This window comes from Ostrea edulis, chromosome 4, assembly GCF_947568905.1.
Source record: "Ostrea edulis chromosome 4, xbOstEdul1.1, whole genome shotgun sequence".
Classification (NCBI taxonomy): Eukaryota; Metazoa; Mollusca; class Bivalvia; order Ostreida; family Ostreidae; genus Ostrea; species Ostrea edulis.
This window is the reverse complement of record NC_079167.1, coordinates 85,808,282-85,821,691: the sequence shown is the minus strand read 5'-3', so window position 1 is coordinate 85,821,691 and position 13,410 is coordinate 85,808,282. Positions and strand designations below refer to the sequence as shown.

The 13,410-nt window shown below is 35.8% G+C and overlaps 1 protein-coding gene across 4 annotated transcripts in view; it reads right to left on the bottom strand.

The window, feature by feature from the left end:
- Positions 1-4,236, bottom strand: part of LOC125668002 (N-acetyllactosaminide beta-1,6-N-acetylglucosaminyl-transferase-like) — a 37,173-nt gene extending 32,937 nt beyond the window's left edge. Inside the window, exons 1-2 of one of the 4 annotated variants that reach the window (XM_056164067.1) lie at positions 679-4,236; positions 516-589 (exon numbers count right to left, since the gene is read on the bottom strand). The gene's annotated coding sequence lies outside the window, so the exon portion shown is untranslated. Of the gene's footprint in view, positions 1-515 lie in introns of all 4 variants that reach the window. The other 3 variants (XM_048901727.2, XM_048901728.2, XM_048901726.2) reach the window with 3 other exon arrangements.
- Positions 4,237-13,410: the final 9,174 nt, after the last annotated feature.

The window sequence follows — 13,410 nt, the reverse complement described above, 5'->3', positions numbered from 1 at the left end:
TGAACAAAGATAGGTGATATTTTCTTAAGAACAATCATTCCACCGGGCGGATAGTTGAAATAAACACCTTTGTTATGAGAAACAAACGCTGCGGAAACCTATCACAACTTTGTGGAAACCTTTATATCAGAAATTGTGAATTCAAGCAATGTGTACAAGTTGCAATTATGTGTAACTTCCAGGTTTCAATAAATCTCCATTTCGCTAAGTTGTTTTTAAGTGTTTCAGACCTACTCAACTTGTCTCACGTCCAAATCAACGTACATAAATTTTGAAAATCAGCAGCCTGCAATATGTCGAAAAACGACTATGGTAATGCATATGCAGACGTCAAACACTCGAAAGTAATTATATCAGTATTGCACATGTAGGTAAGCCAATTGAAATAAGTTTTTAAAAAAATTGAATGACTGGCCAAAAGCATTCTACTTGCAAGCTTTACAATGTAAGACATGGATAAGAGTTCATCTATAAATTGTTGATTTTGCAAAAGCAGTAGTTATGATATCTATTACCTTACAAAGGTAGATTCCCTGCAGTCAGCATGTATGCAAGTGAAGGTAACCTCTGGAAATCCGTTATAATATGACTAAAATTATTAAGAAACGGTCATTTAGGATAAGTTCACATGCACAAAAGGAGGGCGGTACGTTATACTCGGAATCAAGTTTAATGTACCCGTCAATCCCGGACCTCTTCTTCCAATGGTTGAGAAACTACGACTCATCAATATTCATTGAATCCCACATTTTTGTACGTGTCATTACGTTGCATATTTCGGTCACCGAGAATGTTTGACAAAGATAAATTACGTCTATACAAGGTGATTGTGATGCAAAAACAACCACGTGCAAATGCGTGTGATATTCTGTTTATTTGTTTATACTGCGGATCTGTAGATCTCTTGGAGACATGTAACGGAAAAAGTCCGAAAACTGTCCATTCTGTGAGAGAAAGAAATGTTGGAGGTCCAAAGCGCCGAGAGTAGTTCTTTTCTCTCACACAATGGACAGTTTGAGGACTTTATCCTACCTAAAACATTTTATCTGTTGTTAACTCAATAGACTGTTCCAGGTGATGGTTATTATGTAACGCACTCAATTGATTTTCTGGAAACTGAGTGGCATTTCAAAACACAACCACAAAAGGGGAAAATGAAGGGGTATTGTTGACAAAAACTATCCCAAATCTTTGTGAACGAGGGAGATTCAAGGAACACTATACAAATCAATCATTGATAGCAACAGCGGGAACCCGCGTGTATGAAGCTAGGATTGACAAACAGCTAATTATCGGGGGGGGTGGGGAACGGTCCACACATCTAATGCAGTTCGATCCTACAAACGTACCAACAATGAACAGCAGCAGAGAGTTGGTGAAATTATCCGTGGAAATGTGGCAGATTCAGATGATGGAAAGTGTGTGAAAAGGATGAAAAGTTGTAGTTCCTGTCCTTAAGATGATTCTGTTCGCAATGTATCTACTAGCAGGGAAATTAACATTTCTTCAGGAAACATGTCATTCTCGTTCAAAGTTTGATCAAGAAAAGAATATGTTAATGGATAAATTTTCAGCCATTTATGGAATCAATCCATTACCAATATATTTTGTGTGAATAATATGACACATTTTGCTTTATTACAAATGTTTGAAATGTGAATTAAATCCAAATTTTCCTCTTTTTCATTGCAGAAAAAAAATGATTTCACTTTATTTTGCTTTCAGCACTTAAAACCTGTTCATGAAGTTACCTGTACCTGTACATTAAGTTACCTGTTCATGAAGTTACCTGTACCTGTACATTAATTTACCTGTATCCGTACATTAAGTTACCTGTAGCTGCACATGAAGTTATCTGTACCTGTACATTAAGTTACCTGTAGCAGTACATTAAGTTACCTGTAGCAGTACATTAAATTAAGAATCGATAGTTTTTTTTCAACTTAATGTACAGTTACAGGTGACCTAATGTACTGTTTTCAAACATCCAAATATATCATGCCATAGAATGTACAACAAACACAAAAGATTACATAAAGAAAATATTTCAAATTACGACGACAAGAGAGCTACATGTATGCCAGAATTGGTGTAAATCAAATGTGGATTTTTCTTCTTTAAAATTCTATAGAACTTTTAGTAAACTTAAACTTGCAAAACTTTTCTCAAATCAACAACATCACTACCATTCCTTTACACGACCAATCTTCACGATAAATTAAAGACTATACTTTTTGACATGATAGGTTTTTTACCTAAACGGGAAACGCAAATATTCCTATCTAGTGATCAGTCGTCCAAAAACAATTCTTTTCTAAACGCCACTCTGATTCCATGCACAAGTACTCTGAAGTTGAAATACGAAATATGCAGAGTTCATCACTGACAATATCTTCAAGGTCTTTGGTGATTAGGTCTTTCAACAGTTTGTTGGAATTCCCATGGGCACGAATTGAGCTCCTTGTTAGATGACGTGTTTTTATATTCCTATGAAGCATAATTTATTCAAAAACTTCTACGTGATAAGAAAACATCTTTTGCTGTGGCCTTCAATTCGATATTTACAAGTTTTTTTGTCGTTTCGAATTTCCAAAATTTCGGATTGGGCATCACTGAAGAAACATTATTTGTCGAAATGAGCACCTGATGCATCAAAATTGGTACCATATAAGACTTTAAGTTTTACATTAAATATATCGACTACGTATCATGTATTAACAATAATAATTTTCATTCATATGTCGATTCGATATATCGCAGTGCACTCGAAATAAAAGACAACACAGAGACGTCGAATTATGCTTCATACTTAGATATTTTATTGAAAGTATATATTAACGGTAAACTAACAGATCAACTTTATGACAAACAGGATGATTTCAGCTTTTCCATCGTCAACTTCCCATATTTATGTAGCAATATTCCATTATCACCTGCACATGGAGTTTATATCTCTCAACTGATTCCATACACAAGAGCTTGGTCTGCTAATGGTAAGTTTTTAGATCGAAGCAGAATACTGACAAACAAGTTGATGGTACAAGGGTTCCAACAGTCTCGTTTAAAATCAGCAATTTGCACAATTTATGGTCGTTATAACAATCTAGTTTGCCTATACAACCTATCATTGGGTCAAATGCTGTCTGACGTGTTTCATACCGATTGTTAGACCGTTCGTGGCACACTGATTTTGACTACGGATGGTTCTGTTTACCTGATCAACATATAGGGCTCACATCGGGTGTGACCGGTGGATAGGGGATGTTTACTCCTCCTAGACACCTGATCCCACCTCTGCTATATCCAGGGGTGCGTGTTTGCCCAGCTGTCTGTTTTGTGTTGATTATGGGAGTTATGAGATTGATCACTGTTCGTTATCTTCACCTTTCATGTTAGACCACAAAAAGAGATGACTCACCTTTTTGAACAGGTTTAAGATGAAACGTCGTCGATATATCTAATATTGAGTTGAAAGTCACAGCAAGAAAATTGTTTCTTCTCGTGTAAAACCTTTTGAATGCATTCAACCTCATATGAATATTTTTTTGAAAGAGATCAACTAATAAGGAAGCACTATTTGTGTCCATGGGAATCCCACGGAGATATTCTTTATGAGGAACTCGAGTATCTTTTTATATCATCTTTAGAGCAGTCATGCGTAGATTCAGAGTGGTAGTTATAGAGGAATGACTTATAACAAGATGTGAATATTTCCTATTCCCATTCTTATTGAAGAAGCAGCTGTCTAAGATATCTAGTTTTAATTTATCATGAAGAATGGTCTTTTAAAGGATGAAAAGTCATTCATGTTGACGGTTTTGATTTGATAAAAGTTTGAAGATTTCAAATCCACTTAAAGTTCTTTACACATTTTCAAAATCCATGTTTGTTTAACACCATTTCTGGCATATATTGCGACATAGTAAGCTTGAAGTTTCTCCTCTACAGTAGTAATTATTTTCGTGAGAAGTAATAATAGGTACTTGGCAGAACATTTATTGGATCCAGCAATGTATCTCTTTTAGGGTTGTGAAGGTTTGGAAACCAGCATAGGTATCTTAATTCATATGCTTACTCCTCCTAGGCACCTGACCCCACCTCTGGTGTGTCCAGGGGTCCGTGTTTGCCCAACTATCTATTTTGTATTGCTTGTAGGAATTATGAGATTGATCACTGTTCGTTATCTTCACCTTGCATTCATTCGTCCCATTGACTTGGATAATAAATATATTCAAAACTGAAGCATGATGTTAAAGATTTTCATGTTTTGAAAGGAATGTTGGTGAGTAATTAGGCTTCCCAAATGTGAAATTAGAGCCAAATTCGTTTAAAACACATTTGTAATAATGATCCTTACAAAGACAATATTGTTAAAAGTTTTATTGGCTGGAATTTAAACACGTTCCCTATCTAACGTGTCTAATTATGTTGTCACTTCACTTATCAACGCTTATCAGCATACAGACAATATTCTGTATTCGTTTTGATACCAAGCATATATTTTCAATAACTTTGCCAGGGATTTTTCATAAAGATAAATTGATAAACTCTTTCAAATAAATTCCTTGTAAAACATATTTGCTCAATACGAAAACCACGTCTTCATTAGTATTAGTAGTCAATTAACAATTACATGTAATCATACTGCTTTCAGTGGCATTTTATTGAATGGTAATTCATCTGCTAGTTTTATCTTGAGCTGTACCAGCCCTTCCCTGTCCACTCGTGATAACAATATCTTTTTTGTCGCTTTATGATAAGATTTGAGAAAAGAAATACACGATAAATACATGTACCTGCACCTTCTGGTGTCAGTGTGGAATCGAGGGAGTGCCAAGGTAAAATGGCGATATTGACTATTTTGTAGATGTTTATTATTATATCAAAGCATATAATCTAAGAACGGTTCATTCAATTTACATGTACATGTGCCTTACAGAAAGGTAAAGTGTCATTTTTATTTACAAGCTTAGATGATTTTTATAAAGTGCCATCAAAATAAAAGATTTTAGTTACAGTGAAACAGAATATTTGACAAACTGAATATTGTTAAAGATATACGATCTACTATGTTTACCTTATATGTGTCCCATAAATTTTAGCAACTATCATACGGTCTTACTAGCACAAGAAGTATAGTTAACGCTATAACATGTATATTGATACTGGTAATGCTTAAAATAATAATTGTGGTAATGGTGAAAATATCGGATGCAAAATGAAAAAAGATAGAGACAGGATCAAGTGACTAAGAAGAGTAAACGTGTCCTGTTTACCGATCACAACATCCACCGTGAACTCTCTCTCTCCCCCTCTCTCTCTCTCTCTCTCTCTCTCTCTCTCTCTCTCTCTCTCTCTCTCTAGGAACATTTTTACAAACTAGGGGACTATGTAACCATCTTCAAAGAAATAAAATTTGGACTATCCAAAACTCTAAAGTAAACTTTCCTTTGGCAAAACATTATTAACACACATATATTAAAGTGATTTCACCCTCCTGCAATGTCATCAGAGTTTACAAAATTAATGAATCATTTCAATTTACAAGATTGTGTGCATGATAGGAACATAGGTTTTGCAGGACTTTTTTCTTATATTTATTTGTAAGAAATCTTGTTAAACATAAACTATCTCAAAAGTCTAAATTATATATGAAGAATTAATGATGTATTTCAAAATATTGAATCCAAGGGCAATAACTTTCTTTTTATTACTTTCTTTATCAACTCTACTGTGTGATTATTTCCTTTATTTTTCAGACATTTTGTATATTTTTGTGAAGAAACAAATTTATAAAACTGTGATGAATTCTATCATATCGTTTAACCAGCATTTATGAAATTTGATAACGCTGTTTAAAGGGGCATGGACACGATTATGATGAAAATTTTATTTTTCCGTTTCTATTGTAAGGGGAGAACATTTTTTATATAAAAAAAAAAGAAATAAGTTGTATCAGATGGGATTCGAACCGGGTGCCGAGAGAAGGTCGCGTGTGATGGACGATAGGCATTAACCTCTGCGCCATTGAGACTCTGCAACTACGTAGATATTTTTGGTATTCTGTGTGTCTGATTATTATTGTAAAATTAATTATAATTGACTTTGAAGAGTATTATATTCTATTAATTTTGGGTAAAAGTATCTCTTGTTGAGTTAAAATAATTTCGTGTAATATTTTTCACACTTATGAAGACGGTCAGTGATTGGTCAGTGTGTGTAATAATAGAACTTGCTATTGGTGGTATTTTTGCACGAGATACAGAACAACAAAGACGTGTCTGATGTTGTGTAAGTTTTTGATGATATATTTGTCATTTTCAAGTACACAATAATTTGTCAGTGAATATTTTGAGTGCATAGATTCACTATATCGTGTGCAAGGTATTGTAAGAGATTCTTTGCTAAACAATGCTGTTAGGAAGCAGAATTCAATATTTAGCATTTGCTTTAATCAGACATATAGAATTGAGAACTAGTTTGTAGCTTAATGTTTTCTATTTATACTTAATGGGAGAATATAATTGAGTTTTACATACATGTACTTCGGTGACACAACGGTGTTTGAGTTATATGTGTGTTTCAGTATATTTACAGTGTTTATTTTATTAATAGGTCTAAATGTAGGTGATCAGTGTATTACGTTGACCTTGACCTGTCGTGGTGGCCATTTTTTGGGCCGGATATTGCGTGCCTTGTTTAGGTTTGTGAACTTTGCGTATTTGCAATTGCTATTTGTTCATGTTGCTAATTATGCATGTTTATAATACATGTACTACATATGAATCCTTGCAAAGGAAATATGTTTGTATATATGATTGAGGTCAAGCAAATCTTGTACATTGGTTAAGTCACTAGAACAAATTATAATGTGTTTTTATTTATTTATATTTATAGGAGCACTGTCATTGATTCATTCATTGATTCATCATTGATTGATCACATTACACTACAACTGTGAATAAAAGGTGAAAAGAACTTGTGTGTTACAAATGGCGTCGTGGACAGGATTCACTTCGATTTAGTGTTCGTGTGACAGTGTGCAATACTCGACGAGTCATGGAGCAGCTCATCCAAGGCCTCGTTGACAAAGTTAAGGCCTTGGAAGCCAGGGAGACACAGGAACATCAGGCAAATCTGGATATGAAGAAGGAGTTGCACCAACTTCAGAAAAAATTAAAATCTTACGAGGAGAAGGAGTCTAGAGAGAAACCTGCACCAGTTGTGTATGTGAAAAGTGAGAGGAAATTTCAAAAATTCAGTGGACGTCCTGAGAAAGATACAGATCCGGATGTCAACGACTGGATAACCGAAATGAGGGAACACGTAAGAGCAACAACATCCAAAGACGGTCATGCAGATTTTGTGATGGACCATTTGGCTGGTAGTGCAAAAACAGAAGTCCGCTTACTTCCTATAGAGCAACGGAAAACCGGCGAGGAAATCTTAACCATTTTAGAACAAATAAAAGGTGAAAAGAACTTGTGTGTTACAAATGGCGTCGTGGACAAAAGACCCAAATGCTATTCAAGTGATATTAGGATGTAATGTATTAAAGAACATCAGAACTTCAGAACATTCTTGTTCGTTAATGGATAACCCAGTATGGAATAATGTCATGTCTGTCTTAACTTTAGCCGACAAGGAAAACTTTGTAAAAATTGGACTTGTTAAAGTTGCTGGTACAGAGTGTGTTAGAATTCCCGCTAATTCGATGAAAGTTGTCATGGGATCTACAAGACAAAACAAGCGGAACGAACCCTACACTGCAGTTGTACAGGCTGTCACTGCAGAAAATGGATCTCTGCCGAGAAACGTCATGGTGATAGACACTCTTGGTGTTGTTGACAATGGAAGAATTCCTGTTAGGATAATAAACATTGGGCATGAAGACGTTTGGATTCAACCAAAAAGTCGCATCGGTATGTTACACCTTGTTGATATTTTGAAATCCACAGAGGATGAATATGTTGTTGACATTGAGAAATCTGAAATCAACATCCGTAGAGTTTCAACGTCGCCTTATACAGATTCATTTGATGTTGAAAACATTTTATCTGACTTGGATGTGGGACATGAAACATTCACAACAGAACAAAAGGATAAACTACGTGAACTGTTTGTCAAACATCATGATGTTTTCGCCAAAACTGACGAAGACTTAGGATATACACAAACTGTCACTCATCCTATTACCTTGACAGACGATCAACCAGTAAAAATTCCTCATCGTAGGATACCACCAAATCAGATAGTGGAAGTGAAATAACACATAGAAAACTTACTAAATCAAGGAATAATCCGAAAGAGCATCAGTCCTTACGCATCGCCTGTGGTGATAGTTAGAAAAAAGGACAATAGTATCAGACTCTGTGTAGATTATAGAGCTCTCAATACGAAAACGATAAAGGATGCATACCCTTTACCGAGGATAGAAGAAGCATTAGATGTGTTGAATGGAGCCAAATACTTCAGCAGCATAGATCTAATACAATGATATCATCAAGTGGCCGTCAAAACTGAGGATATTCCAAAGACCGCATTCCGAGTAGGAACTGGAGAACTGTTTGAGTATGTGAGAATGCCGTTCGGTTTGTGTAACAGTCCGGCAACGTTCCAAAGACTGATGGAAGCGTGTCTCGGTGATGAAAACTTTGATATTCTTGTACTGTATTTAGATGACATTTTGGTATTTTCACGGACTATAGAAGAACACATTCTTAGACTGGACAAAGTGTTTACCAAACTTAAGTTACATGGACTTAAAGTGAAAATGTCAAAGTGTCATTTCTTCCAGAAGGAGGTTAGGTTCTTAGGACATATTGTGTCCGAGAACGGTGTTGCAACCGACCCAGATAAAACAGCAGTAATCCGATCATGGCCCATTCCAGTCACCGAAAAACAACTACGTTCATTCCTTGGACTGGCTAGTTATTATCGTAAGTTTGTACAGGGATTTGCCAGTATCGCATCTCCTCTCCATTCTTTATTGTCTAAACCGAAAAACACCAAACTGAAATCCGAACAATTTCAAGCACTATGGACTGAAGAGTGTACTCGGGCATTCGAAACATTGAAAGAGAGACTTACGTCTGCACCAGTGTTGGGATTTCCTGATTTCACTCGAGAATTCATCTTGGAGACGGACGCTAGTCTTGAAGGTCTTGGAGCCGTTTTGTCGCAAGAGACACCAAATGGTAAAGTAGTGATTGCCTACGCATCAAGATCACTCAGAAAAGCAGAGAAAAACATGGAGAAATATAGTTCTATGAAACTGGAATTATTAGCACTCAAGTGGTCAGTTAGCGAAAAATTTCGGGACTACCTTCTTGGATCAAAATTTATTGTGTATACTGACAATAATCCGTTAAGTTATATCCACAAAGCCAAGCAGCGTGTCGACGCAACTACAATGCGCTGGATCGGAGAATTGGCTCAGTTCAACTTCTCGGTGAAATACCGTTCTGGAAGGGTCAATCGAAATGCGGATGCTCTGAGTCGACGACCTATTTCATCGGAGATAGAAAGTGTTGTGGATACACTAAACAGGATTACGCAGAGTACATCATTGGAGGTGTTAAAGGGAAGCATGAACTATATTGGTGAAGAAGCAGCTAACGTTCAGTTGCGTTCCGTGTGTGCGACAGCTACATTACCTGAATTTATCCCAACAGACATTGCGGCACTTCAGGAACATGATCCGGTCTTAAGTAGAGTGCGTTATTGGATGGATCGAGACGATAAACCGTCAGTTTATGAATTGAAACAGGAGCACAAAAGTGTCAGGAAACTACTTAATCAAAGAGACAGACTATTTTTTGAGAACTCTGTGATATTCAGGAAAATTCAGGATGAAACAGGAGAACAGAATCAGCTTTTGCTTCCGGAAGTTCTAAAACAAAAAGTTCTACAGAGTGTTCACAATCATGCGGGACACCAAGGCATTGAAAAGACATATTCATTGCTAAAGAAAAGATGTTTCTGGCCAAGCATGCTACAAGATGTTCAAAAATGGTGCAAGTCCTGTGAGAGATGTTTGATAGGGAAGGCTCCCCTTCCTGCCATTAACCCCCCAGTCAGCAATCTTATGGCATACAAACCCTTAGAAATTCTCGCTATTGATTTCACAGTGTTGGAAAGGTCGTCAGATGGACGTGAAAACGTGTTAATTATGACGGACATATTTACCAAATTTACGCAAGCTGTAGCTTGCAAGGATCAAAAAGCAACAAATGTGGCAAAAATCCTTGTTAAAGACTGGTTTGTCAAGTTTGGCGTTCCAGCACGTATACATAGCGACCAAGGACGAAACTTTGAAAGTTCTGTTGTCCGAGAACTGTGTAATTTTTATCGTATAGAAAAATCACGCACAACGCCTTATCACCCTGAAGGCAACGGACAATGTGAGCGATTCAATCGCACCATGCATGATCGCTTAAAAACGTTACCACCTGAAAGAAAACAGAGATGGCCGGAGTATCTTCCAGAGTTGGTTTATATATACAACTCCACAGTGCACTCATCTACGGGATACTCTCCACATTTCTTGTTCTTTGGTCGAGAACCTGTCTTACCGGTGGACTTCCTCCTTGGAACCAGGAATTCGTCAAGTAGTGATGCTAACGTACCTGTATCCTTTGATGATTGGTTAGAGAGCCACAAAAAGAGGATGTGTGAAGTCTACGAGTGTTCATCCGCTAACTTGAGGAAATCGGCTGAACAAAGGAACAAACAGAGGAACAAAAAGTCTACAGATTCATTTATTCCGATAGGAACCCGAGTTCTAACGAAGAACAGAGTTCTTGGACGCAACAAGATACAAGACACGTGGTGTTCCACTCCGTATAAAGTTGTGAAATATCTTGGTGATAATGTGTATTCTATTCAACTCGCGGATGGATCTGGTCCAATAAAAAACGTCACTAGGAAGGAAATTTTAGACACCGGTGAAAAAGTTACCGCTAGTAGTGATGATTCCGAGATGGAGGATTCAGATAGTGATTACATTCCAGAACAAATACAAGAAGTGATCCAGGCTGAGGAGTCGTCGAGTCATCGCAAATCAGACGAAGAGTTCGTTGAACCAGAACAGCCGCGCCGGAGTAAACGAACAACGGCTGGAAAACATTCCAATCCGTTTAAATTACCGCAAAGTGTCGTGTCGTCAAACTCTTGTAATCAGATTTCGGTCCAGAATTCAAACTTTAAGGAACTTAGTGATGCTATTGTGAATCTTGGTGTTACATTAAGCGCAACCCTTAGTGATTCTTGGACTAAATAGAGACATAGTTTAGAGTGTCTTGTGCAGAAAGAAATATTGTATATATTTTTAAAATTTATTTTGATGTCAATGTTTACATATTTTTAGAGTTGAAGTAAATTTTCCCATTGCTGTGGTAAGCAATGATAAAAAGTTGGGAGATTTGTAAGGGGAGAACATTTTTTATAAAAAAAAAAAAAAGAAAGAAATAAGTTGTATCAGATGGGATTCGAACCGGGTGCCGAGAGAAGGTCGCGTGTGATGGACGATAGGCATTAACCTCTGCGCCATTGAGACTCTGCAACTACGTAGATATTTTTGGTATTCTGTGTGTCTGATTATTATTGTAAAATTAATTATAATTGACTTTGAAGAGTATTATATTCTATTAATTTTGGGTAAAAGTATCTCTTGTTGAGTTAAAATAATTTCGTGTAATATTTTTCACACTTATGAAGACGGTCAGTGATTGGTCAGTGTGTGTAATAATAGAACCTGCTATTGGCGGTATTTTTGCACGAGATACAGAACAACAAAGACGTGTCTGATGTTGTGTAAGTTTTTGGTGATATATTTGTCATTTTCAAGTACACAATAATTTGTCAGTGAATATTTTGAGTGCATAGATTCACTATATCGTGTGCAAGGTATTGTAAGAGATTCTTTGCTAAACAATGCTGTTAGGAAGCAGAATTCAATATTTAGCATTTGCTTTAATCAGACATATAGAATTGAGAACTAGTTTGTAGCTTAATGTTTTCTATTTATACTTAATGGGAGAATATAATTGAGTTTTACATACATGTACTTCGGTGACACAACGGTGTTTGAGTTATATGTGTGTTTCAGTATATTTACAGTGTTTATTTTATTAATAGGTCTAAATGTAGGTGATCAGTGTATTACGTTGACCTTGACCTGTCGTGGTGGCCATTTTTTGGGCCGGATATTGCGTGCCTTGTTTAGGTTTGTGAACTTTGCGTATTTGCAATTGCTATTTGTTCATGTTGCTAATTATGCATGTTTATAATACATGTACTACATATGAATCCTTGCAAAGGAAATATGTTTGTATATATGATTGAGGTCAAGCAAATCTTGTACATTGGTTAAGTCACTAGAACAAATTATAATGTGTTTTATTTATTTATATTTATAGGAGCACTGTCATTGATTCATTCATTGATTCATCATTGATTGATCACATTACACTACAACTGTGAATAAAAGGTGAAAAGAACTTGTGTGTTACACTATTGTTTACAATGCTTAGCTAAAGTAATTTCTAATGGTCAACCAAAATTCCAATACACAGTTTTAGTTACAAGTGAGATACAGTACTTCCAATTCTTTGTTACATAAACAAGTTTCGTGTCATGTTTCGCATGCGTAAAAGAAAATGATATGTGCAAAACATTAGAAATGTAAAACTTATACAGTACGAATTTTGATGCACCAGATGCGCATTTTGACAAATATTGTCTCTTAAGTGATGCTTAACCGAACATTTTTAAATCCGAAATAACAATAAACTTGTAAGAGCTAATTTAGGGAAAACAGAGTGCCAAAAAGTGGAGTCAAATTCGTCTAAGGATAAGAGCTATGCTTGAGGGAACTAATCCTTAATTTTGAAATTAATTTCTAAATTTTATCACAGCAATTAAATATACATCCGTATAACTGTTTAATTGTGTTCTGAATTAAGTTGTAAATTGACAAATTTGCTTGAAACGAACTTTCCCTAATATATCCAACCTATGTAAACAAAAACATGGCACAAATCTTGTTTGTATAACAAAGAATTGCGAGCTCTGTATCTCCCATACACCTCGATAACTGACATTCAAAATTTTGTTGACCATTAGAGATGCCTTAGATAAGCATTCTAATCATTAAATATGGAAAAACAAAAGTTGAAAATTTAAGCTCAAATCGTGTCCATGCCCTTAAGGAAAACTGCTATTTTATGACGTGGATATAATATTATGTTTATGTACATGTATGTCTCGCATTTTAAAAAGTATGATGGCCTATATATTTTATTTGATAATTAATTAGTTTTAACTCTAATGAATGGAAATAAATACACTTTTTATACTTTTAGTAGATAAAACTGCGAGTATGAAGTTGCCTTAAAAGTTGTTTACCTA